The sequence below is a fragment of the Pelodiscus sinensis genome, chromosome 12, assembly GCF_049634645.1.
Source record: "Pelodiscus sinensis isolate JC-2024 chromosome 12, ASM4963464v1, whole genome shotgun sequence".
NCBI lineage: Eukaryota > Metazoa > Chordata > Testudines > Trionychidae > Pelodiscus > Pelodiscus sinensis.
In genome coordinates, this window is record NC_134722.1 from 25,222,501 (window position 1) to 25,241,874 (window position 19,374).

A 19,374-nucleotide genomic window follows, 5' to 3' on the forward strand; every position below is an offset into this window, starting at 1 on the left:
GTGTGTATAGATGGGATACCATGTTTACTCTTGCTGATTTAAAGTGAGTTAAGAAGTTTCTCCTTCCCCCACTCTCTAATTCAAGTATCATCCTTTACCCCTATGTTTTTATGCTACTTGCATATCTTTGGGGTTTTTTTAATAAACACATCAATGGAAAAGTAACAATGCTTGAGTGTTTTTGTTTAGTTTTTCGTGCTTTACTCCCTGTGTAGAAAATTTCTGTGGCTGACTGTGTGCTTGGGTTGCCTTGGAAACCAATGCACTGTCTGAACAATGTTGATTGGCTATGAATTGTGGGTGGAGTTTTGAAAGTTGACAATGTGTAAAAGCGGCAATTTTCAATTAAGGTTTTATAAAAAAAGTTATTTTTCAAGGAGGCAAAGCAAGTTAAGCAGGTATCAAGAGAGAAACAAGGTAATTAAAAACCTATCAGTGTTTTCTAGCAGCCAACTAATCTACCTTTAACATATTAAGATTTTGGGGAAGGAGAGACCCTTTATGAGGGGGGAAAGAGAAGACTTGTAAATGGAGCACAGGACATTTTTTGGTTTTCTTTTTTTAAAAGTGGGTATATTGGCAATGTCAAAATGCAGTTTTCCTTAAAATGATTTTATCAGTAGTATTTATTTGATCAAGTTATTCATAATTGTAATGTTTAAGAACATAAGAATATACAAATATAGAAATGCAAGCACTCATTACTGTGTTCCCTGTATAACCAATTCATGGATTTACATTACCATGTCACTCATGATGTACTTATTCTTCTCTTATGAAATCATAAACGGTCACATTCTGGCAAGAGATCATATAACGTAAAACTTTAACTCATGATAGTCATCCAGTGAGACAGTTTTGACTTATTTCAAACTATATGTCAGTGTTTTTGAGCCACAAATAGACATTTCTGCATACAATGCATTTGAAAGTGACCCTGGGTAACATTCCTAGCAGCTTTTTCCCTTCAAAGTTCTCACATAATCTATTACATCTTTGGGACGTGGGATGTGTATGTGTATCCTTCATATTGTGTATGGCTGGTATAATAATAATTTGTTTATTGTCTTTTACTTGTTCCTACAAGACAGATGGAAATTCCTTCCATAGCTGAACATCTCAGAGGGGAAACCATGTTAGTCTGTAACATTAAAAACAAGTAGTCCTGTGGCACCTTAGGCCATGTCTATACTAGGAAAGTATTTCAAAATTACTTAATTTGACTTAATAACTCTCGATTTAACAACTTCAAACTAGTGTGTCCACACGAGGGAGTTAAATATTGGTTAATTGAATAGTCAAGTAATCTCGTTAATTCTTATCGGTTATAGTCCCCTTGGGACTCTAGCCTCACTCCTGAAGAGCCCCCAGCCACTCTGCGCTGCTGCCTCTCTATCAGATTTTGCTCTCTATCAAAGGCAGCAGTGCGGGATTCTAGGTGGGAGGTGATCCGCAAGGGGAGCCAGTTTAAAAACCATATAAAAAGGTGGCAGCAGTTCCTATCTGGGGGCGGGGTCTGAGCTCCTGGACCTGGTATGAGCCAGAACTGAGCCAGAGTGCTTGCCCGCCTGGCTCCTAATACACTTTAAATGCAGAGCCACAGCAGGGGTAGATCCCGGCTCCGTCACTAGCCAGGACTGAACCAGGCTGGTGGCCAGCCTGCTAATAAATTTACTGGTGGGTAGTGGAGGAGGGAAATGCATGTAGTCTAATGCATTAACCTATAAGTTTTTGCTTATTGGTTAGCTGGTTAATCAACTATACCATTACATCCCTAGTTCACACTACTGAGAACCCTCAAAATTAGTCCAAGGCTGGCTCTGTTAATGTGGATGCACTACCTCAGACTTAGAGCCCCAGGAAGCTCTAGGGAGTAATTAGTTCAAATTACTCTAGGGAGTAATTATTTTGAAATACAGGCCCTGGAGCATCCACACTACCATTAGTTCGAAATGACTATTTCAGAATTAACATTACTGCTGATGAAAAGCAGGACTTATTATTTTGAATTCCACAGCCAATTATTTAAAAATAATGGACTTAGTAGTGTAGATGCTCATATATATATATAGCGAGAGAGAGAGAGAGAGAGAGAGTGCTTTTTTTATGACGGTACTGCCTGGTACCTCCAGATGCAGTACCAGCACCTTCAGTCAGAACTCAACAACTTTTCCCCTGGAGTACCAGCACCCCCCCTTTTTTTAACAAAAAAGCACTGTGTGTGTACATATATATACACAGAGAGAGAAAGAGAGAGAGAGAGAGAGAATCATGAGCTTTCATGGGCAAAACCCACTTCTTTAGATGAGATGATCTTGAAAATGTGTTCTTCATACACTGGGAGCCTCAGAAATTTTTACATACATGTATATAGATTTTTTTAAATGTATGCATGCTATCCTTATTCTTCACACCTTAACATCAATGGAAGTTCAGTTCACAGTTCACAAGCAGAGGGGGCTAGGGCAGCATTTTAAGAATTAATTCTACCTGTTCTGGCTTTCTGTTATTTCAAGATTTGACCACTAAGATTTCTAAGACATACATGGGAGAGAACTTTTTCCTTTACTACTACTATTAAAATCAAAAGAAGTTATACAGCTAAAAAATATTAATGCTTTGGAGAGAAAAAAACAGTACTTACCATGTACAGTTGACACTTTTCACCCTTATCTATACTGCCCATTTAATTTTGAACAGTTTCCAAGAGGGATGATTAGATCATTTTATAGATTATCAACTTTCCAAATTTCATGTTTTTAAATATCAAATGTTTCTTTTTAAAAAGTGTGTTTTTATTTTAATTTGGTGCTTGTGAAAAGCTGTGGAATAAAATCCCTAGAAAAGGAAGTACTTCATTTATCTATGGATTAGGGATGGGCAATTGCAGGGCAAGTTTTTCCATGAAATCCTACTGACAGACCACCCATATATATCAGTGGATGTTTCAGTTTTCATGTCCATTAAATTCTTTTGCTGAGGCTGTCAACCAAAGGCTTAGACAGTGTCAAGCATGTTGCTGGGACTTTCTGACATGTGGGCTGTCTACTGGGAGCTAGAGTGAAACCACAAAAGCCATGACTCAGAAACCACTGAATACCCGTGCCAATAGTTTTCTGACCAGAGATGGATTTGAACCTGTGATCATGTAGTCTATAAAATTATGACTAGTGTGGAAAAAATGGATAAGAAAAAAAAGTTATCTACTTATTCCCACAATATAAGAACTAGGGGTCACCAAATGAAATTAATAGGCAGCAGGTTTAAAACAAACAAAAGGAAGTTTTTCTTCACTCAGCTCACAATTTTTTTTTCACTCCTTGCTAGAGGATGTTGTGAAGACTGGGACCTTAACAGGGTTCAAAAAAGAGCTAGATAGATTCGTGGAGGGTAGGTCCATCAATGGCTATTAGCCAGGATGAGCAGGAATGGTGTCCCAAGCCTGTTTTTCTGGAAATGGGTGACAGGGGAGGGATCACATGATGATTACCTGTTGTGTTCCCTCCCTCTGAGGCATCTGATATTGGCCACTGTCAGCAGGTAGGATACTGGACTAGATAGAACCATAGTCTGACCCAGTATGGCTGTTCTTACGTTCTTATCCAGTGGTGAAATTTTATGAATCCTATTATCAGTTCCTTTGTATTTTTCCTCCCTTCCTTTTCCCTTGGAAGTAATTTTAATGTGCCACACATTACTTCAAATAAGTTGTTCCAAACTGGTCTAAAAAAACCTTAAACATTATACCCTAAACATGACATACTTCTTTTATTAAATCAAAACACTGCATTCCTCATCTGAGACCTTACTCAGCATACAGGCAGAGGCACAAACTAAAACTCCAGAGCCAAACACTACCAATTTTCATAGATGTTTGGGTCTTCCACAGATCTAACCAGCTACCATCACTGTAGCAGATGAGACCAAATAAAATAGTTCTGAACAAGCACAGTCCTTTGGGAGAGGTTCAAAAACTAACTCTAGGGCTCGAGACCAACTTTAGTATGAAGTTGCAACCCATTCTGATTTTTATAGATAGTTATAAAACTTTTTTACACTTGGGTTTACTGTGACAATCTAGTGACAAACTGACAGATTTATAATTATAATGATGACATGTATGTGTCATTTCTGAATAGTACACACACACAAGTTGTACATTCTCCATACAAACATGAATTAAACATTTACTTCCACGTCTTTTTTTTTAATTAGATGGAAATTTGTAAGTATTATGGTCCTCCAAATAGCCACACTGGGCTTGGATGGAAGACTGAAGTGGGAGGGCAGGGATACAAATGATTACTCCATTTACAACTCCCAGATTCTGAGGTTAATCTAAGGATTGCTTGTATCACCAACATTCCATAGAAAGCAGTCAGAGCTGTCATTGAAACCAGAGGATAGCCAGGGAATAGGAAGCCCAAGCACAGGAATAGAAACTCTCCCCCAACCTCAATTTGTATGGGAACATTGCTGGCTGTTCCCCTTCATAAAGAATCGAGCAGAAAGTGCACAGTTTGCTGAATTTCTCATTCTGGCTGGGGGTACACGGGGCAAACAAACCTGGACCTGCCCTAACCAGGATATACCCTTCCTCCAGGTGTATCCACTTGAGCTGGAGTTGGAATTCCTATTATTTTTATATGTATTGTTTTAAATGTATTTTATATGGGTTCCAGGTAACTGGATTTCTCTGTTCCATTGAAGTTTATGAGAATTTGGAATTTTTCATGACAGCAGAGTATGGACTTTGAGCAAGAAGAACATGTGTTTCAGACATATTCCAATTTATTTTGTACTAGAAGCCTTACCTGGCATTGCTCGGATCCTTAACTCAATTAATTTTTGTTGTTTGGAAAATAGAATGAAAATTCATATGCTTCATTTAAATCATTCCTCTGGGTAGGGCAGGGGAAGTGGGGCTCATATGCAGATGGCCCTGGGGAGAATGGACAACCCAGCCCTCTCTCACCATAGCAGCTTGAGGCCAGGTGAGAAGCGTTTCTCTGTGGCCGCTGCAGCTCCAGTGGGCAGAGCCAGGGTAGTGATGCATTTCCCCTGGCTGGGGCAAGTCCAGTTTCATCTGCCCCTGCTCTCCCCAACCAGAATGAGGAATGCAACAAACTATGCACTTCCCCTTGCTCCATGATGAAGGGGAACAGCCAGCAATGATCCCATATGAATCAACAGGAGAGGAGGAAATTAAGCATCCTCTCCTCCCTAAAGGATGCCTCAGGGTGGGAGGCTCAGGGCTGGGGTAGTTCCAGATGTGGGGAGCATGCCCCCAGCCAGCCTCTTTCATGTCTGGTGATTTTGTCTCTTTTAAGTTATGATAAAAAAGAAGTTGTATGCCAAATATGGTGGTCCTAGCTCTTACTGCTTAGGAGTTCTTGAATAAACAGACAGACAGACAAACTCCCAAATATATAGCCGATTATTTCACAGAATTGCAACTTTTGTCAATGTGTGCTGTCAATAAGGACATGTTTAGTCTTCCTGGTGTGGGTTAATTGGCTGGTATACATAAAGTCTCCATACTCGGGCAGAGATACAATATACTCTAGTTCTGAGCAACACAGAGCTGCTGGCGGGTTGTGTCCTCTTTGGCCACTGTAACTCATCTCTCTACAACCTGCTCTCTACAATTTAACAACTAGGTACAAACCCGCTTTTCCCTCTCAGGGGCTCAATCTGCCAGAATGCCCAATTTAGGCCACTTAATTGTTTTTTAATATAAAGCAACAAGTAAGCCCTCAAAGTCCTGTAGTATAAATTGCTCATTACAAAACCCCCAAAATGAAATGTGTTACCTGAGGGTTTGCACCACCAGAAGTTTTAATAAAACAAACACCCCAAGCCAACAAAAGACCATTCTTGTTTATTATTGGTTGAATAACAGGCATCTAGGCATCTAGTAGTTGGTTAAATTTTATCATTCGCTAGAAAGAAGCTTTTCACTAATTGCTAAAACATTTTTCATCGCCTAAAGAAAGACATCTCAGTGTTTAAACAAAAAAAACCAAAAAAACCCCCACAAAAGCGAATAGTCATGTAGCACCTTAAAGACTAATCCACCTCCAGACTAAGGCCTCCATCATATCCTATTCTGATTATGGCCATTTGGCAAACCTCTCCTCTCTGACATTGTGCCCCCACTACCATCCATTTAAAAATACAGCTGATCAAGTCACATATCTTCTATGACATTCTGATGGCATCAGTCCTCTTTGAACCCTTTCAATGGCTCTTTCTTTTTCCACCTCACTAAGTTCAATCTTCTTGTTCTCAACTGAAAGATCCTTCACAATTCTGACTCTGCCTACCTATGTCTTCTAAATATCTTATCACAGAGACTCTCTCAACCTTCATCGGTGCTGTTAGACTACTATTTCAAGTCTCCCCAAACTTCTTCATGCCTTATTTCACGTGCCTCTGCACAGAAACCTCATCAAATTTATTCTTAAGATTAGTACCTTCTCTTCCCTCAAATCTTTCCTTATGACCCAAATGTTCTGCAAAACTTACAGGAAACTACCTAACACATGGATGAGTAAAGTCAGTATGTTAGATCTAAACCATTACACGATGTGTAAAGTTGATGGACCCAGGTCATAAACAGGTAGGATTGAACCTGGGACCTTAAGGGCTAAAGCTATGAGCCTCTATCGCATGAACTAAAAGCCAACTGGCTCTTAGCAGAGATTGTAAAGCAGATTACACTCTCCCTCTCATTGGTTTCAGTGCCTCTGGATTGCAAATGTTTGTATGATCAGAGCATTGTAAATGCTTTGGGTCAAAGATTACACCTTCCCATCTCTGAAGACAGTGCCTGGCACATCATGTGTATTATGGGATAGATACAATAAAATTAAAACAATAACAAGGCCTTGCTTATTTTTTCCCATCATAAGTCAATAGGATTCTATGCAGACAGAATTCACCTACACAGACCATTTTTTTTCCAGACCCATGCCTGCTTCTGTTGAAATCAATAGGAATTTTGCCACTGATTTCAATATGCCATGATTTCACCCATAATGTCTATTGAGAATCATAATTTTGTCTTATTCAAATTAAATTTGGTTTTACTGCCATTTTAATACAGTTTTGGCCTCTTGAGCATTTTATTTTTGTGTGTATTAAGTATGCAATATAAAATCTATGGACCCAATCCGAAAAACCTCACTAATCTGAGCAAACAGCATGGAAGCCAATGGTACTAATTTAATGAGTAAGGATTCCTCATTCTTTCTTCTTATTTAACCACACTTTTACTAAATTACACAGAGACAGATACTGATATGCCTTTATGTGAGCATGAGATCAGAATATATCAAATATAAGAAGAATTTGCTTCATGCTTTCTAATGGGTTCAACAGCATAATCTACTTAAAAAAACACAAATATGTTTGTTTACATGTATGATTTTCCTAACAGCATGGCATAATCTTTGGAAAAAATATTCCTTTATAAATGTACTAAAATAATTAAATTTAATATCAGAAAGGTTTTTTTTGAGTAAAAACAAAGTAATACAGTAATTCGATTATCACTGACATCAGAAATTGTCTTCTGCGTGTAAACAATTTCTGTGAAACTAAACACTTTCCTGGATATGTAACTGTGATTCACACATTAAAAATGATAAGTTTAAACCCATCAATAGTAAATCAATTGCAACTATATCAGATAAAACTGAAATAATTCAACATATTATATAGGAAAAACAGATAGAGTGGGTGTAATGGAGAGTGTTCACTTTAAATTGAAATCTGTTTCTAGGTTTTTCAAGGACAATTCGCCTTACAAAAGTTTAACATATACATAAAAATCATCCATCAGCACATCTGATCCAAATATACTAATGATTTTTATTGGTCAGATCTTGAAAGTGAGGTTTATTTTTGTGGAGTAAGCATTAATTAACCCAACATGTACTATCTTTTAGTGTATCTAGCCAAGTACTTTCATTTAAACATGTTTATTGTGAAATGTTTGCATTCCCAACATTTGTGGCCCACACACAGACTATTTCATACTTCTTTCTGAGCATTTACGAAAGTTAAAAGGCGTTATTGTTTTTGATTAATGCAGCTTTTTTGGCATTTTTTAAAATGTTCCATAACTATGCTCTGAATACATTTTTCTGCATTCAAACCTCTACATGCATTTCTGTTAAAAATGAAGTAGTATATTGAATGTACAGGATTTACTTGGAATCGTTTTAATTTTCTTCATGGAAATAAACTTTATTTACTTTTGTGTATAGTTCAAGTGTATTTGCGTAGACTCTGAATTGACTGATCTGATGTGACTGTATCAATCATTAAAAGAAAAGCTATGTTGGAAGATCCGTAGCATGGTGCATTACAGATGGGACTTCTAAGGCTGTGGCTGTCATCTTTTGATTAAGAAAAGGAAATGATTTCACTAAAAAGATATTCCCTCTTGTGTTGTTTTGTTTTAACTGAGTTTGTACTTTCCACCGAGCTGGACATATTTATTGAGACTCATAAGTTACTTCACGGTTACCAACATCACTGTAATCTCAACAAACTATCTTTTTTCTTGCCAATTATCTAAATATCATAACTATAAAATATCTTAAAACATTCTCTATAGTGTAAACATCTTAGCTACAAAGCTTTAAGTGTAAACAGTATGATGCATCAGAATGATTTTAAGCGATGTTATAAAAACTGCTCTTAAAAACTAAACAAAAATGTAAAGCTTCCATCTGTTTTATGATTTTTCCACTGTAGAACTACTGCTGTGTGCCAGTTTACTGAACCATAGCTTGCTAAAGAGATTGCTGGGGTCACAGATTGAAAAAACAAAGAGCAAGTCTTTAATGGTTGATTTTTTTTTCTTCAAATCTCCCTGATATGGTTCAAACAGAATTAAGTACATGGCAGCAGAAAACATAGAACAGAAAATGTTCATGTTGCCTGTTTCATAGAGAAGTATTCATAGAAAAGAGAAATATTTTGCAGAATTTGTCTTTAAGTGATTATCTTACCTTTTTTTTTTTTTTTTTTTTTGTGATGGTATACCTGTGTTGTCAGCACTAAATGAGAACAACACTATTATTCTTCACGCTGTGCACATGGGATTTAAAAATAGACATTAAATTTCATCCTAACACAGGGGTAGATGGAAACTTTCAGACTTACTTTATGGGTCCATAAGCAGATATGAGAGAACTGTTATTCAGAAAACCTGAATGCCTTTTTCTTCACTGACTCTTGAGATGAGGGGAATCCACCAAACGTGCATACCTTTTCTACTAAATACCTAATTTTACACTTAAATATTTCAAAGAGTAGAACTGTTGCTTTACTAACTAGTCAATGAATAGCAGTAATTTGTATCTTTCAAAAAATGGTTAGAAGATACATTTTTTAGTCTACATCCATTCACATTTTACTGTTCAAAATTAAGGCTCTAATACAACAAAGCACATGCTTAATTTTGGGCATGTGATTAGTCCCATTAAAGCCTCAGACTGATATCCTGCAGGCATTTAAGCACTGTGTTTAACTTTATTGTTCTAAGTAGTCTCATTCATTTCAATGAGCCTTTTCACTTGAGCATAGTTAAACACCGCCACAAAGGGCCCAAATATCTACATTGCAATTTTATAGCCCAGCTGTACGGGCTCGAGAGCCTGAGTAAGCTCACACAGGCCATCCATGAGTGTATTATTGCAGTGTAGACACAGACCCATAGGCCTGGTCTGCACTGGAAGGTCGGTAAGGTACACAACTCTAGCTACGTATTATATATAGCAGAAGTCGGCTTACCTCAAGACAAGCTTGGTGGAGCTCACACAGTGGGAGGCTGATGGGAGAAAACACTCCTATCGGCTTCCCTTACTCCTTGCAAAAGCAGGAAGTACAGGCACTAAGTGGAGCTGCCCTCAGTGTTCGATTTACAGGTTGAAACTGAAACCACTAAATTGAACACCAGAATGTTGATCTCTGGCACAGCAAGTGTAGATATGCCTTAGAGTTTAGGGTGCCATGCTGATGCCCTTCCATCTACCTGGATGAAATGCTGCAGTCCTTACACAGTTCTTACTCAGATAAAACTCCCACTAAAAATGAATGAAAAGTTTTGCCTGAGTAAGAGAACTGTTGGATTTTGTCCTTCAATACATGGAGACTCTGTATTACATTCGCAGAGCAGGCACAGTCGGTCAGACAGGCATGCTTAATGTGCCTCCCTCTGAGATCATGGATGAAAAGCACTGCTGGAGAAAAAGGGTTTCAGCCCAACATATCTGCCATTTGCATGCTCTTTTCAGAAAAATGTTCATCACAATGCAATACACTTCACCCACTAGTCATGTATATATAATCCTCCTCAGCTCTGTAGTCAAAAGGGAGCTCCCTCCCAGGCTCCATATGATTTTACACAACCTTCAGCTAATAGCCAATACTGAGGGATGTTATGTGGCTCTCTGGGTGGATTTTGAGACCACTCAACAATGAATTACACTCACATTGACTAAGGTTCTTAAGCACTACATTATTACAAGTTGTTATTATTCTTAATAATCAATGTATGCAATATTTTTCTTACCTGTAGTAGTTAAAGCAGTGTAGTCTAATAGTCTGTGCACATGATGAGAGGATAAGAATTCCTTAATTCTGCACGTGGCTCTGATGCTGACACCCTCTGTGGGCTTGGATAGATCAATTAACTTCTTTGACTCCGTTTCCTCATCTGTAAAATGGGAGAATCATTAGAGCTGAGCAAACAGTGGAAAACAAGGTCAGAGAATATTCATTTAAATTTTAAAAAATAAACTTTTGGTTTAATTGTATTGGCAGCCCTTGACTGGATACTCTTCCCTTTTTTTTTTTTTTCTTTCTCTGCTAAGTTCAGAGTGCCTAAAGATCATCAACAGTAACACTTCTACACAATGACTGTTTGTCAAATGTTTGAAAATGTGCTGATTTCAAATTTCAAATTGTGTTTTAAACTTGCAATTTCCTTCTGCATTGTTTACTTACATGACCCCCCCAATTAGGGGACAGAAATAGCTATACCTGACTTATATAACCCATCTACAAACACAAGTGTACATCTGAATCTACAATTCTGAATTTGCAATGTGTTGGTTCATTAAAGAGATCATGTGGTACTGCTGCCATTCTTAAATGGATACGTAACTGATAAAACACAGTAGAAATTCTCAATGGCATATTCAGTAGTAATAGTCACATTTTTCATTTTGCACAGCATCAGATAATTGTACAACTCATCCAATCAGCGAACAGACAAAACAAGATGATTTAGGTAAACAGCCATGACTGAATGATTTATAAATGTTCTAAATTTGTGAACAATCTACAATCTGAGAATTATTTACAGAAGAAATTTGCAAATGAACAACAAATAAATTGGGTACTATCAAAAATGAGGGAAAAAGCAAAATGTAAATACATGATCCATTATTAATTCTTTGCTCAGATCTAATAACAGCTGTCCGTAAGGTAGATACAATAATCCCAACATAGGTCACAACCAGGTGGTTTTAAATTTTTTTAACTACCTGTGGAAAAATGGAACTCTATATATGTTGGTGCTATGTCCTGCTGATTCATTAATTTTTATTTCAAGATACTGGGGTGCCTAATGTGATTATTTTATATATCTTCCTGGCTCCTATTTTTAAAAAGATTGTATGAACTGTAAGGGTATTAGAATTATTACCTATATTATCTTAGCCAATTATTTTCACTGTTCATAATGCTTAGGTTTTACTAGTATAACACTGACAGACCCCGGTCATCTGTGGCAAATTTAAACCTGGGACCTCTGGAGCTTAGTACATGTGCCTCTACTGCATGAGCTAAAAGCTGGCTAGCTATTAACTAAGGCCGTAGAACAGACTCATTATTCGCATTGCAAGTGATCTCAGCGCCAATAGATGAGATAGCACATCACTTCAAGTTGGAGTGTGGGTTATGCTACCAGTACCATTCCTGGATCACAGTCCAGCTAACATTTAAGCATGTGCATAATTTTACCCAGGTGAGTATTTCCCATTGACTGACATGGGAGCCTCTAGTACTCAGCACTTTTCACAGGTGTCTCAAGTTGACCTCCCAAAAATGGAAACACCCATCATGATTCTTCCCAAAATGACTGTTATTCTTTCCACATAGTTTTCAGAATGCAGCTTTCCTACTTAGACAAAACAATTATGGTAAGAAACAGAAAAAGGAAGAGAGGAAAGTATCTGTGAAAATGAAGCAATGTGGAAAACTCATATCTCCTGTTTAAGCCTACAGCAGTGAACCAAAACTCTGGAAAAGCAGCCCTGGGTGAAAAAGAAAGACCTTGAGCTATATCACCAGAGACCAGATGAACATCCTAATGCTTCAATTTTCATTTCTCAAATACAAATGGAATAGTGAAATCTGGCCAGTTAACCTATACTTTTCTTTCTCTAACCACTAATAATGTTTGAAAGGAGCTATTTTTAAAGCAGCCCTTACAGTGTTTCAGCTCGCTATTGTCAGCTTCACATCTCAAATGCAATTTGATTTATAATTACGTTTTAAAACAATAGCATGAAAATAACATTAGGGGGTCATAATCTGAAGTTTGTCTACTTATGCACATAATACAGATTTGCAATGGATCTTCAGCAATGGCTCATCTGGAACTAACTCTGCTTCAGACAATTGTCGCACCAAATATGTGAGTAAGGTACCAGAGGGTCCATGCCTGGCATTCGGTCTCCTTAGTAAAGAGATATGGTGCTCAAGTTCATGGCCTTCCTCTTCTGTCTTGGACACAAGAGTAGATGATGAGAGGGGTTTGGGTTCTAAGGGCATCTTTTGAAATGGTAGGAAAATGTAAGACATAAAGGGCCAGATAGTGCAGGGAGTTTTACAACTGACCAGTGAAATAGGAGCAAACCCACAGGCCACAACCTGCTGAAAAAACAAGCCTTGCATGTCTTCTACTGGCTTAGACAGGAGGTTCCCTTTTTCTTACCAACATTCTATGCACTTTACGGGAGCTAGTTTAAGTGCCTGATGTAGAAGGGTACGTCTACACTACAGGACAAAGTCGAATTAAGATACGTTAATTGTGTAGCTGAAGTTGAAGTAGCTTAACTTGGCTTTTGGCACTGTCTACACTGCAGGAATTCAAAGGAACAACACTCTTCCTTCGACTTCCCTTACTCTTCATGAAAGCAGGGTTACTGGCATCAACTGGAATGCCCCTCTCGCTTAGAATTAGCTGTCTTAACTAGATCACTAATTCAAACCCTGGAAGATCGACAGCAGCAGCCTTGATCTTCCTCTGTAGTGTAAGCGTACCCAAAATGTGCACAATACCCAAAGATCAAGTGCTAGCTAAGGCTGAGTGAACTCTCAAGTGTGTAGTTTTCTAGGCCTCACAAGCAAACAAATCCGTGCAAATTTGCTTGGAGGCTGTCTCGAACCAACTTGCCAACTGTCTATTGCAGGAAAGCCCAAGTCCCGGGCTTTCCCATAAGGTGACAAAGGAGTGATCCCAAGGCCTGTTAACATACAGCTGACATGTTGTGGGGCTGAAAGTTACCTGTCTTCCCACATGTGCAAACAACTCAAACCAGTGCTCACTGAACTTTACTGTCACATTCTGTAATTTGCAAACCCGTCAAACACTGAACACAAGACAGAGCTCAAAGGAGACTGAGGTTAATTGAAAATATTTCCTTGCACTTTAGACCAATCACCTGATGAGAGGAAGCCACTGACTAATTGATTTCACTCTGGTGTGTGTCTGACCACCAGTTTAGAGGAAAATTGGCACCAAAGTACCTATCGGCAAAGAGAAATGGATCTGTCTCTGAATACCAGTGCTAAAGCAAATGAACTAGTAAAAAGACTTTGCCTTAAAACCAAGTTTGAAATTTTATAGGCACTTACTCCATAATTTGTACTTAGGCCTTCTGTTATTTTTAAACAAATCTAATTTCTTACAGCTGTGAAATTTACATTTTAAGAGTGTCTAGTGGCCATGTGCATTAATTACTTTATTGTAATATTTTAATGAGTTTGGGGTTCAACTCTGGAAGAATTGTACTGAATCCCTGTTTCCCAGAGAGTTACACTAAAAACTGATTCAACCACAATGAAGGGTTCCTTAATGCTAGTAGTTAGGGGTCATGTGCACTTACCTCTCATTGAGCTATTACCAGTATAGACAGCAGAGTAGCCATGGCACTGTGAGTAGCAGCTGAACACAGACCATGCTTGAGCACAGACCTGCATGCTCAGCCATGCTGCTGTCGTTGCTACCGTGCTACTGCAGCTACACTATTATACTCCTGCTTGTTCTATGAGAGGTACTTTAATGTGTACCCAAGCAGGGGAATCCCATCACCAGCTCATAGCATAGATGTAGCCTAACACTGTGGTTTTCAAACTTCTTTCCCTCAGGATGCAGTTGAAGAAAATTGTTGACACCTGCAACCCAACATAATTTGACTAGAGTGTGGGCTCCAGGCTGAGGATGAGAGCCTTGGGGTTTCGGAGGGGGCTCTGGCTTTGAGGGGGAGGTCTGGGCTGAAGCAGGAGGGGCTTACCTTGAGCAGCTCCCGGTCAGCATTGCAGCAGGGATGCTAAGGCAAGCTTCCTGTCTCTCCTGGCACCATAGACCATGCTGCACCCCAGAAGCAGCCAGTAGCAGGTTCCCATCCAATGGGAGTATGGAGCTTAGAACTCAAAGCAGGGGTAGTGCACAGAGCCCTCTCTCCCTAGGAACCAATCCTATTGCCAGCCACTTCTGGGGTGCAGCGCAGTTTGAAGTGCCAGGACAGGCCTTCTGTCACCTGATCACCCTGCATCAGAGAGACCCAGTGCCTGACCTTGCATGGCACAGTATTGGTTGCAACCCATAGTTTGAAAACCACTGGCCTCATATACCCTGGGCTAATGTGGATGAGCTCACACCATTTTTATGTCTGCCTTACAAACACACTAAACTTTGGGAAAGATCAAATTTGGAGAATGGACCCAACTCATGAGATTTGGCATTACTAGATTTCCCTGGATCAGAATGCCCTATGACTTTGGGAAAATTTGTATTGGTCTAAACTTCTTGGTTCAGGCTTTCTTTCCCTTTCCCTTCCTTTTCTTTTCTTTCCTTTTTGAAAATACCACTCAAAAGAGTACACACAGACACAAACTCTCCAATCTTTAATACATCTTGATATAATCATATTTAGAGGCAAAAGTCTGAAGCCCAGCATATCTCCTAAATTCATGCAAGATGTACTGGAAGGCTTCCCTTTTGTTGCAGTAATTGAAGGACTTTTGAAAGGTACTGGACTATCTAAAACACATGCTTACCTTACCATCCCTTGATTTATTTTGATGGGCAGTGTCACAACCTGAACTCTAATATATTTTTGTGCATGAATGTGTCATGAAAAATGCTGGTCAGATGCACCAGAATGTAAAAGTTAAATGGTTAGCTGTATTGAAAGAAAGAAAGAAAGAAAGAAAGAAAGAAAGAAAGAAAGAAAGAAAGAAAGAAAGAAAGAAAGATCCACCATCTTGATTAGGATTTATAAGGGAAGATTTCCTTGGTAATAAAATTGGACCACATTTTCAACTGTCCTTAACCAGGACCCAGTTTTTGTGCTTGTACTTTTGGAGCTGAGCCAAAGATCTCCAAAGCTCAAACATGAACTTCTGCAGCTTGAGCTAAAGAAACATCCCCTAATTGCTGCTGTGGGACTCATATCCTCTATGGATCAGGTAAAGATATGAATATATACCACTGACTAGCAGGTTATGCAGACACAGATAAATGGAATGAATCAAACTGGATGTCTATGTATATGACCGTGCCTACAAATCAGGAGTGGAGCTGTTCAATTAACCTCAACTGCGGACACAAATAATTGGAGTCACAGTCATTAGCACCCATAAACAGATGTCAGTGTTTGGAAACACAGCTCCTTATGTGCACAGCTTCTCCCCTCTCCCTGCATGGGTGTATCTATGAGCACAACTACAATGAACTACCCAGAATTACTTTTGAACCATTTACTAAAAGAGCAACCGTGATGATTCAATAGGTGTTTTTTTTATCAGATTGAAGCTAAACTTTGTTATAACTGGTGGAGATGACATCAGTGGTTTGTGGTCTATGAGAATTCTGTAATAAGAAATTGTAATCTGTCTTGGGGCCAACAATACTGTTCTGTTTACTATGCAATTAAGAATAATAAGTCAAGATTCTATATCTGATAACTGGAAAGAGGGGTGAGAGAAAACTAAAGGCATTAGAAAATTTCACAGGAAAATGCATTGAGGGCTGTAAGGTATTTGCCTGGACATTCTAGTTCATTCCCATTAAGAAAACTACCCTACCGCTTCAAAGGTTGTTTCCATTAAATGTACATAGATTGTAAGTTCCTCAGGGCAGGAACAAAGTCTTTCCTTGCAACTTTCCCATTGCCAAGTATGCTGAACAATAGCATAATTTCATTTTTAGAAGAGAATTGATAAAACACCAACAAGAAAATCATAGTTACACCACATGAAAGCTATACTATCAAACCAGCAAGAGTCATAAAAAAAATCAAGATTAAGAACAACTGTGTACACAGCATTTGGGTGAGTTACAGACAGCATATCACCCTCTGTTTTGAATTTCCTGGCTTTAATAGACTGGGTTCGCTTCCTTTATGTCACTGAAGCACTGTACTTTTTGTTTACACTTAAACCTGTGTTAAAAAACCACCATATGGAGCAGCAAAAACGGGTGACCTAATTTAGGTGGTCTTTAAGTAAAGGTCAAGATAAATTATATCAGGAATCACATGGGGATGCTTTTAAGTGGATGTTTAAGACAAGAGGTTGACTGTGGTGGAGTTCACAGTGTAGTTTCACTGTAATAGGGCTTACAGGTTTAAACCCCAAATATATACATGAAATTTTCCACAGATTTCTGACTCTTCTTCTGGTCTACCTCTAATTATACATACATATGTGCTCTATGTATATTAACACTGATCCTATAGGAGTAGGAACAGATCTATTGCACGGATTCACTTCACCCAAATCCAGGATTTATGGGATGTTATGGTCTAGCTTGCTAAATCTTTGCAAAAGCCAAAATATAGACTACACAAGGCGCTCAATGTGCCTATAAGTTAGTGGCTCACATTTGAGCAGCATGGAGCTATACCACCCCAGCAAGAGTGCTGAGAGATGTTATGCTTCAGGGAAGTGCAAGGCCTCCCAAAGCTTCACATCTCTCTCCTGCAACCCCAGCTCTTAAAAGGTAGGGCTCCTGTGCATGCTTGTGCCAGTAAAGGGAAGCATAGGCTGCTCTTCTGAGGTGGGCATTAAATAGCACCACCCAGGCACAGTCCTCAAGCAGAAAAGCAAACCCAATACATCTTAGGATGTATTAAGGAATGAGATACAGAATTTATTATCGACTTTTATACTGGGAAGTGTCAGGCGATCCTAACTACAAGCATCTCTGGCAACAATATTGAACAGTATATAGAAGGTCCAGCCAGTTCTCTTGCTTATCCTCTTGTAGAATACAAGAAGAAAGGGATAGACAAGGAAATGGGTGGGCAGCATATTTAAATCTGATGAAAAGAAACATTTTTAAATTACTTTTACACATTGCATACTTAATATGTGGCACCTGCTCCCACAAGATATCTCTGAGCCTAGAGCTTGGCAGCATTAATAAAATGATAGTTATATGGATAGTGTGAACAACTACATAACATTCCATAGGGCAAAATAAAAGAGGTATAAATGCTCATTTTCCAGAATATAACCCAACGAAGTAGTGATGGGGAAAAGGGCAAATTTCTGCTTATTTTATAATTGACCGTTACAGGGACTTTTTTTCTCTTCTAGTTCTAGCTATTGTCAGATACAGGACAGCTAACTGCCTGGACCAATAGACCATCCTATCTGGTGTGCAATGTTCCTAAGTAGGGATCCAAATTTACTCCCAGACTAAGACTTTGTACAATGTGGTAAGTTTTTCTTGAGAAATTCTGTCTGAAGTAATTAGCCCCTTGAACATTTGTGTTTCAGTGGAAATGCCTCCTAGAACATGCAATAGCATAAAAAGTGATCTGACTCTAATATGAAATGAGACTCCTGAAAACTTTTTACATGAAGAATTTACAGAAACCCATCATGCAGACAACTCTAAACTATTTTCAAAGGTAATAAATTAGGTACTCTCTTAAATGTAATTCAATCATCCACTTATATAGTAGCTTGATTCTATTAGTTGCCCTATGTGTTTTACAAAACAGAACTCCATTAACATTATTCACTTATAGTTTCCATCTATAAGTGGATATGCTGCTCAACAGGCTTTAAATAGATTCTTTTCTGAAACTGCTATTAAGCATACTTTTACTCTATGGGCAAAGTAAGCATAGGATTATGCTTAAACACTATGCAAAGGATACATTTTCAGCAAGCAGAATCACATTCCTATGAAGTAAAAATACTTTATGTAAGCCGATTGTTTCTATCCTTTCTAACCTTATTCAATAAGGATTCTATTCTGGTCTTTTGAGTTACATACAAAGTCTCAGCTTGGGTTAAATACAGGTAGCTTATGGGCCACATGAGGCATATCTACACTAGGACAGTGGTTCCCAAACCTTTTTGATACTAGGGACCAGCACACTTATTCACAAACTTTTGGTGGACCAATAACATTTGCATATCCATGGTTTACATAATGAATACACAAATATTCAAATCAAATGTTACCGGTCTGCCAAAAGTCCCAGACTCCAGAGTCCCGCAGTGCCAGCCCTAACCCCAAGAGCCCCACCATCCTTCCACTACCCCTCAGCACCAGCCACTGACCCCAGTGCCATGCATTGAGCCCATCTAGTGCCAGCCTCCTGCCCTCAGAGCTCCCCAGTGCCAGCCCACCACCCGTTAAAATCCCACCACCACTAGACCCCCCAGTGACAGCCTCATGTTTCCAGAGCCCCACTGCACCCAAGCCCCCCCAAAGCCAACACCCAGTCCCCAATATTAACCCCATCCCAGAGCCCCCCAGTGCCAGCCCCCCATCCCTAAGAGCTTCCCACCCGTAAAGCCCCCCAACACTAGCCCCCCCCCCCCCCCACACACATGCACCTAGCTCTGCAGTGTCTTCCAGCCATCAGCTGAGTGCTGCTGCTCAGGTCACAACTGATCTAAAGCTGCCATGCTGGGCTCCACGCGGCCCTCCCACCATGCAACAAAGCGCTCTTCCATAAATAGGAAGACACTCTGCCCCTGCCCTGCCTAGCCTGGTGACAGACCAGCCCCTGACACATGCACAGGATTGGCGGTGTCTGCAGC

General features: G+C 39.2%; 1 protein-coding gene across 20 annotated transcripts in view; it reads right to left on the reverse strand.

Moving 5' to 3' along the window:
* Nucleotides 1–19,374, reverse strand: part of ZNF536 (zinc finger protein 536) — a 463,664-nt gene that overhangs the window by 327,274 nt on the left and 117,016 nt on the right. For all 20 annotated transcript variants that reach the window (XR_012906701.1, XR_012906702.1, XM_075940170.1 and 17 more), the window contains one exon: nt 10,589–10,732. The gene's annotated coding sequence lies outside the window, so the exon portion shown is untranslated. The remainder of the gene's footprint in view (nt 1–10,588; nt 10,733–19,374) is intronic.